Raw genomic sequence first — 9,254 nt, 5'->3', positions numbered from 1 at the left:
TAATGGTCAGATTGACTGTAAACAGAATAAACTGAAAGAGTGGAGCAAACCTATAAAGCAAAGATTTTTTATGAGTGCTTGAAAATGGACATGATGTTAAGTGCTTATGCACTTAGATGCTTGGGGTTGATTTTGGCTTTAGTTTCTCCAAAACTATACAGTAGAAATATTTGAAACTTAATACAGTAATGGTCAGATTGACTGTAACAGAAATAAACTGAAAGAATGAGCAAACCTATAAAGCAAAGATTTTTATGAGTGCTTGAAAATGGACATGATGTAAAGTGCTTATGCACTTAGATGCTTGGGGTTGATTTTGGCTTTAGTTTTCTCCAAAACTATACAGTAGAAATATTTGAAACTTAATACAGTAATGGTCAGATTGACTGTAAACAGAAATAAACTGAAAGATGAGCAAACCTATAAAGCAAAGTTTTTATGAGTGCTTGAAAATGGCACATGATGTAAAGTGCTTATGCACTTAGATGCTTGGGGTTGATTTTGGCTTCAGTTTTCTCCAAAACTATACAGTAGAAATATTTGAAACTTAATACAGTAATGGTCAGATTGACTGTAAACAGAAATAAACTGAAAGAACGAGCAAACCTATAAAGCAAAGATTTTATGAGTGCTTGAAATGGGAAATGATGTAAAGTGCTTATGCACTTAGATGCTTGGGGTTGATTTTGGCTTTAGTTTTCTCCAAAACTATACAGTAGAAATATTTGAAACTTGATACAGTAATGGTCAGATTGACTGTAAACAGAAATAAACTGAAAGAACGAGCAAACCTATAAAGCAAAGATTTTTATGAGTGCTTGAAAATGGAAATGATGTAAAGTGCTTATGCACTTAGATGCTTGGGGTTGATTTTGGCTTTAGTTTTCTCCAAAACTATACAGTAGAAATATTTGAAACTAATACAGTAATGGTCAGATTGACTGTAAACAGAAATAAACTGAAAGAACGAGCAAACCTATAAAGCAAAGATTTTTATGAGTGCTTGAAAATGGAAATGATGTAAAGTGCTTATGCACTTAGATGCTTGGGGTTGATTTTGGCTTTAGTTTTCTCCAAAACTATACAGTAGAAATATTTGAAACTTAATACAGTAATGGTCAGATTGACTGTAAACAGAAATAAACTGAAAGAACGAGCAAACCTATAAAGCAAAGATTTTTATGAGTGCTTGAAAATGGCACATGATGTAAAGTGCTTATGCACTTAGATGCTTGGGGTTGATTTTGGCTTTAGTTTTTCTCCAAAACTATACAGTAGAAATATTTGAAACTTAATACAGTAATGGTCAGATTGACTGTAAACAGAAAAAACTGAAAGAACGAGCAAACCTATAAAGCAAAGATTTTATGAGTGCTTGAAAATGGGACATGATGTAAAGTGCTTATGCACTTAGATGCTTGGGGTTGATTTTGGCTTTAGTTTTCTCCAAAACTATACAGTAGAAATATTTGAAACTAATACAGTAATGGTCAGATTGACTGTAAACAGAAATAAACTGAAAGAACGAGCAAACCTATAAAGCAAAGATTTTTATGAGTGTTGAAAATGGACATGATGTAAAGTGCTTATGCACTTAGATGCTTGGGGTTGATTTTGGCTTTAGTTTTCTCCAAAACTATACAGTAGAAATATTTGAAAATGAATACAGTAATGGTCAGATTGACTGTAAACAGAAATAAACTGAAAGAACGAGCAAACCTATAAAGCAAAGATTTTTATGAGTGCTTGAAAATGGGACATGATGTAAAGTGCTTATGCACTTAGATGCTTGGGGTTGATTTTGGCTTTAGTTTTCTCCAAAACTATACAGTAGAAATATTTGAAAATGATACAGTAATGGTCAGATTGACTGTAAACAGAAATAAACTGAAAAACGAGCAAACCTATAAAGCAAAGATTTTTATGAGTGCTTGAAAATGGGACATGATGTAAAGTGCTTATGCACTTAGATGCTTGGGGTTGATTTTGGCTTTAGTTTTCTCCAAAACTATACAGTAGAATTATTTAAAAAATGAATAAGTAATGGTCAGATTGACTGTAAACAGAAATAAACTGAAAGAACGAGCAAACCTATAAAGCAAAGATTTTTATGAGTGCTTGAAAATGGGACATGATGTAAAGTGCTTATGCACTTAGATGCTTGGGGTTGATTTTGGCTTTAGTTTTCTCCAAAACTATACAGTAGAATTATTTGAAACTTAATACAGTAATGGTCAGATTGACTGTAAACAGAAATAAACTGAAAGAGTGAGCAAACCTATAAAGCAAAGATTTTTATGAGTGCTTGAAAATGGGACATGATGTAAAGTGCTTATGCACTTAGATGCTTGGGGTTGATTTTGGCTTTAGTTTTCTCCAAAACTATACAGTAGAAATATTTGAAACTTAATACAGTAATGATCAGATTGACTGTGAACAGAAATAAACTGAAAGAACGAGCAAACCTATAGAGCAAAGATTTTTTATGAGTGTTTGAAAATGGGTAATGGTGCAACAGATAGAATAAACTTTGATTAGGCATGATTTTGCCAATGATTTTTTCCAAAACTATACAGTAAAAATAATTGAAAATTAACGCAGTAATGATCAGAGTGACTGTGAATAGGAATCAAGTGAAAAATGAGCAAACCTATAAAGCAAAGATTTTTGTAAATGTTTGAAAATGGGACATGGTGTTAAAAAGCTTATGTGATTAGATTCTTGGAGTTGAATTTGGCTTTAGTTTTCTCCAAAACTATACAGTAGAAATATTTGAAAATTAATATATCAATGGTAAGAGTGACTGTGAATAGGAATCCACTGAAAGAAAGAGCAAACCCATGAAGCAAAGATTTTTATGAGTGTATGAAAATGGGTAACGGTGCAGGTGCTAAAATGCACTTTTCTGGAGTTATTTTGCCATTAATTTTCTCCAACGCTATACAGTAAAATAACTTAAAAAATTAATTCAGTAATATTCTGGGTCACTGTTAAAAGTTATCAATTGGAAAAAGGAGCAAACCTTTTAAGGAAAGCATTTTATGAGTTAGTGCTTTTTATGAGAAAAGAGTGAAATGCACATTGACTTTTGGAGTGATTTGCCTTTAAATTGTACAAAAATTTTATAATAGCTTTAACTTGAAAAAAATACAGCAATAGTCAGGATCACTATTAGTTGAAAAGGTATACACACACAAACAACACACACATACGCATTACATATTGTAATCAATGTTGATATATATATATATATATATATAGTATATATATATATATATATATATATATTATATATATATATAAAATGTATATTTATAAAATGTATATATAACATATATATAATATATAATATATATATATATATATATTATATATATATATAAATATATATAGAATATATATATATATATATATATATATTTATATATAATATATATATAAAATATATATATATAATATATATATATAAATATATATATATAATATATAAATATATATATATATATATTATACACAACACACACACATATATATATATATATATATATATATATATTTAAAATATATATTTATAAAATGTATATATACAATATATATATAAAATATATATATATATATATATATATATATATACACACATTGATAAATTATATATATTAATGTAAAATAAAAATGTTAATGTACAAAAATAATGTATTCAGAAACATTAATTCAATGTTCAAGTCATTTAAAAAAATGCATTATTTATATCATGACATGAAATAGCAATACATAAATATTCTGATGTCCCTTTAAGTTCTTTTTATGGGTTAAATGACGTTTTATGCAGATTTTATTTAATTTATTTTTTTTGGGAGGGGGTGGGCACCCGTGAACTTTTGAAAATATCAGAAAAAGTATAAAGGAAACGCCGTTACGACAGCTTCTTTACATCTATTTTGACCGCTCCCTGCACCCGTACCGTCAGTGCACGATTAGACGCACAAACAAAAAAAAAAGTGCGGCTGGCTTGACCGTGTACTTTCAAACCGCGGCTGGCTTGACCGCAGTCAACTATCGCTTGAATACCTAAAAATAAAATAAAAAGACTGAAAACATTCCTAAAACTTGTTTTGTACTTATTAAACGTATTCATAATATGGATATATATATATAATAATGTTTTCTTTATTTATTAATTTCTTTTGTATTTATGTTGTAAGACTTAGGCTATGTGAGTAACTCGTTGCGCATAAATGTGTTTCATAGCAATAAGAGCGCGCCAACTCCAGGAATCCGTTTTTCTGGCTGGAGACACAGTGGCATAAAAATGTGTAGCACGTAGTCAGATTCAAGCTCCGAGCGCACCGGAGCATCGAGCGCTGCAATCTGATCATCCACTGGGACAGAGAGAAGAGAGAGAGAAGGAGAAAGAGGGAGGGGGCAAACTTTTTTTTTTTTTCAGTGCAGTCTACTCACACTGGCACTGACCATCATCTCCAGTAGCATTCAAAAGAATAATTCATTCAATAAAGAAAGCTTGGTCTCTGTGAAGTGAATTTCTAATGCAATTCCAAACGCATTTGACTTTTTTATTATGTGTAACGAAAAAAATGAAATGTATAGAAGAATTCTGACACTGCTCTTTTCAAAAAGACAAAAACATGGTCCATAGTGTTATATTACAGTCATATTGTGAAACATCAGTGATGCCACCGTTCTTGCAACTCGCATGATCAGTTGTGAAGTTTTGCCAAACATCTGCTTTTGTGCTCCTCAGAAAAACGTAATGGGTTGGTTTGGAACAGGGCCGTACATTTCAAAATGTCTAATAGTTGGAGTGGGGTGGGGTGTGGAGGGTATTGGGCAATAAAAATAAATTTTCTCAAGAGCAATTTTTGAAGGGGACACAAATAACACATCTTAAAGGGGGGGTGAAATGCTATTTCATGCATACTGAGTTTTTTACACTGTTAAAGAGTTGGATTCCCATGCTAAACATGGACAAAGTTTCAAAAATTAAGTTGTACATTTGAAGGAGTATTTCTGTTCCAAAAATACTCCTTCCGGTTTGTCACAAGTTTCTGAAAGTTTTTTTCGAGTATGGCTCTGTGTGACGTTAGATGGAGCGGAATTTCCTTATATGGGTGCTAAGGGCGCGTCTGCCGGAAGAGCGCGCACTCCCGTATAGCAGAGCAGAGAGAGGCTGTGCACAGACAATCACTCATCACAGCGAGAGCGTCGCGAAATGTCACAAAAGGAGTGTGTTTTTGGTTGCCAGGGCAAGACAACCCTGCACAGATTACCAAAAGAGAAACAGCATTAAGGGACCAGTGGATGGAGTTTATTTTTACAGAGCATCAACAGAGTTGTGCAAGTGTTTTTGTTTGTTCCCCTGCATTTCGAAGATGCTTGTTTAACAAACAAGGCCCAGGTTGACGCTGGATTTGCACATCGTTTATTTCTTAAGGATAATGCAGTCCCAACGAAAAAGGGTCACGATCGTGTGTTGGAACCGCAGGCGGTGAGTAAAACTGCTTCAAATATCTCTAGTGTTATTAACTTAGCTATCAGCGCGTAAGCACATCAAGTAAACAACATGCGATGTTGTCATCAAACTGCACTTTCCACATGTACAGTTTAAAAAAAAAAAAAAAAAAAAAGACGACAAAGTGGAACTTAGTCATTTTCCAAAACTGCTAAGCAAATATATACAGTTTCAGTACATACCACATAGAGAAGCCTTTGCTGATGCTGCTCTTGTTAAATTTCAGGCTCTGGATCTGTGTCACAGCTTCCACATGCTCTCAACGCGAAAGCCTACTGGCGCTCGTGATTCTTTAGCTCCGCCCACACGTCACGCCTCCAGTCAGTCGTGTTTTTCCGGGAAAAATCGGTACAGACTATCTTTCTTTTATGAATATAATAAAACTAAAGACTTTTTGGAGTTATGAAGGATGCAGTACTACTCTATAGGTACTCAAGATTAACAGGATATTGAGTGAAAACGAGCATTTCACCCCCCCTTTAAATTTTACTTGTAAGGATATGAATAAACAGAGGAAAGCCTTACTACTATTAGTGCAGCAAGGAGACAGTGCCAGATCATACAATGTCAAGCTGTGGTGGTGGTGGTGGAGGGGAGGGGGGGGTGTCCTGTCCCCACCGTTCCCCCGAGATTTCCGCCTATGGAGTGGAATAACATGAGAGTGAGAAAATGATGACAGAATTTTTTTCACTTATTTATATAGGTGATAATTAATCGAATAATTTTCTTAAGATAGCTGTGCAGTTAATAAAAGACATGCTTCTAAAGTAAAGGTGCAAATGCAGTTAATCAAGTTATGAAATGTACAATTTCTCCAAATCTAAAGAAGCATCTACATCTTGAGTGGCCAGAGGGTTAAAACTGAAATATATTTATCTTTGCATTGGGTGAACTACTCCTTTAAATATAAAGGTTCCATAAAAATTAATTTCCATTTTGGTTGCCTCCAAAATCTTTTAGTGAGTAGTTCTTAAAAGAACCAGAAAATCCTTTGTGCTATAGAAAGGTTTCATAGAGGTTAAAGGCTCTTCATGGAACCACAGATGCCAAAAAGATCCTTTATTTTAAGAGTGTATGCAAGTAAAAGTAGCTGGTATTTTAAATGCTCAAGCTTCTATTTTACATGCATGCTGTGCATCTGTCATGGTGATAAACAATTACTGATAACACAGAGCTGGTCAGATAACACCAACAATGCTTACTGATTCAAATAAGCTTTTGACAAAGAGATAAAGAGTTGTCACACACATACACACACACACAAATATTGTTACATTTTCCAGGACAATTTCCAGCAGCTGGTGAAACTTTAGCATAAGGCTAAAGACTGTTGACATGAATCTGCAGCTTACAGTGCTCTCTGACTTCGTCCGTATGCTTTGGATGGGCTTCTCAATCAGACATTGAGTGAGTGTTAGCCAGAACAGTTGAAATCCCCCAACACACAGTGTGTTAATCTGCTCACAAACACTCACTCTCTGTCTGTCTCTCTCTTCTCCAGTCTGTTTTGTGATGCCACTCTCAACAGCGCAGAGATGTCTGCTATCCTGAGTGAGAAAGACAGAATGAAAGAGGGAGAGAGACATAGAGATTTAGAGTTAGCCTGCCCAGATATGAGTTTCTGACAAACCTGATATATTAAAGTCACGCTGCTGAAAAACAAAAGCACAGTTTAATATCCTGACAGTTTTTTTCACGCACGGCTGAATCTGATGAGAACACGTCTGGGTCACATTTGACCCCATAATAAAGCAAGAATCATATTTTGCATAATGAAAGAAGCCTATTAATTTATTTATTTAGCATTGTGACTTTTCTGGACAAGAAATTCTCATTATTTTATATGGTGATTCACATGACTGCAATACAAATGATTTATTTAGATCAAAGACAATACTAGAAATACTAAGGTGTTTAAATAGTACAGAATAACATATTAAAGAATGTATTAGTATTTTTGCAGAAAAGCAATGAAAATGAGGAGACAGGTAAATAATGTCACAATGCAAACAATTGTAATAATACTTTTTATTTATTCACTTTGATTTTTGGCTGAAATACACTGTGAAAGTGTTTGTCACATAATCTCAAGTGGTAACTTATTAATGAACTGGTTTTGTTAAAAAATAAAAATAAAAGATTAAATCAACCCAAATGCAGTGAGTAACACTATGGGCTTCCCAAACTGGGATTCCTGTGTTGATAAAAAATATTAATTCAGTAATAAAATGAAATAAATTAATGAATAATACATTTAAAATAAAAAAAATCAAGATATGACACTTACTAAAACAATCTGAAAAATGTTATTGGTTTACCTTTAAATCATGTGACCATTAACCAACATCAGAGAACCATAACCATGCAAATAAGTTGTTTAATAAATGTATAATTTCAGAGGATACTTCAATAAAATATTTAAGGTAAAAAGGGCTTGGCTGATGAAAAAGTTTGGGAATCCCTAATATAGTACAGTGCTATATACAATACAAGTTCTTCAAAGCATCTTCAGTGTAATAAGAAAATAAGAAAATTAATGTTGCAATGTTCCTTAATTATGAAACAAATATAATCTCAGCTGTAAAGTAGCTCTAAAAAGACAATAGTGTCATTATTCAGCTCAATTTAGTTCAATGTTGATTCATTCTCACTTTTGCTAATTCATTAGTTATGAACAAATTAATTTAAACTAAAAAGCTTTACAAAAGACAAAGTCAGTTCAGATGCAGAAGCCACTTTTTAAAAGGAGATTCACCTGCATAACTGGCAAACCATTTAGAACTAAATCAGCAGTTATGCATATACTTTCTGCCTTTCTTTCAATACCTTTCTCTGGCTTTCTCCCCATTGTCTTATTCCTTTCCCATTTTACATCCCCTCCCCAATCATTCATACATGCTTAGAGGCTGTTCTGTTATTCTTTCCTATAGTCTGTCTTTAAACAAGAAAGCCCTCCACAGCCACAGAAAGTCTGCTCAGCGGACGGAGCTGATTGGCTATCGGTCAGAATCACAGAGCGGACCCGACATCTGCTGGGACCTAAATCCAAAACTAGATCATTTACATACAGTTTGACCTTCCACACAGTCCTGTGTGTGTATGAGTGAGTGTTACACACTGGTTTCATGAAGCTATTTATCATTCTTTCATGCAGAAAGAGGGAGACTGGGGCGGAGGGGGTTGGACATGTTGCCGCTCTGTTGCTTCAGGCCATTGTGCATGTGGAGAAATGTCTGAAATTACATCATATATCACACAGCGAGCACACATAGTCATACACACATAGCACACTTTAGATAGATGGCAGATACGGAAAGATACTTTACAGGTCCCTGAATAGAAAAACGTGATATGTGATATTGTCACATATGTGATATTTTGTGTCTCCCCCGTCAGGATTCCCCCCTGATCTGTTGGGACAGAACTGGAACTATTGGGCAGTTGTGAACGGAGACGTCAAAAACACCTAGAGCTCAGCATGTATGATCTGCTTTATTGAAACTCAGCTGATCAGTCAGAGCAACAGAAAAACCTCTCTCTCTCTCACACACACACACACACACACACACACACACACACACGTGTTCATATTGTGCCCCTGAAAACCACCCCATGTCAACATAGGAACACGGCTTGTTTCCATGGTGACTAATGAAGCTTGTAATCATGACATTGCATCAACATGTGAGAATCAATTACTGTAACCCTCTGTTTTACCCTTCTTCCT

At 34.1% G+C, this 9,254-nt stretch overlaps 1 pseudogene; it reads left to right on the top strand.

Moving 5' to 3' along the window:
* Nucleotides 1-8,997, top strand: part of LOC113041063 (WD repeat-containing protein 47-like) — a 16,006-nt pseudogene extending 7,009 nt beyond the window's left edge.
* The last annotated feature ends 257 nt before the right edge of the window (nt 8,998-9,254 follow it).

The sequence above is a fragment of the Carassius auratus genome, chromosome 2 (assembly GCF_003368295.1).
Source record: "Carassius auratus strain Wakin chromosome 2, ASM336829v1, whole genome shotgun sequence".
NCBI classification, from domain to species: Eukaryota; Metazoa; Chordata; class Actinopteri; order Cypriniformes; family Cyprinidae; genus Carassius; species Carassius auratus.
Note: the sequence above shows the minus strand (reverse complement) of the source record. Positions and strands in the feature narration are given on the sequence as shown.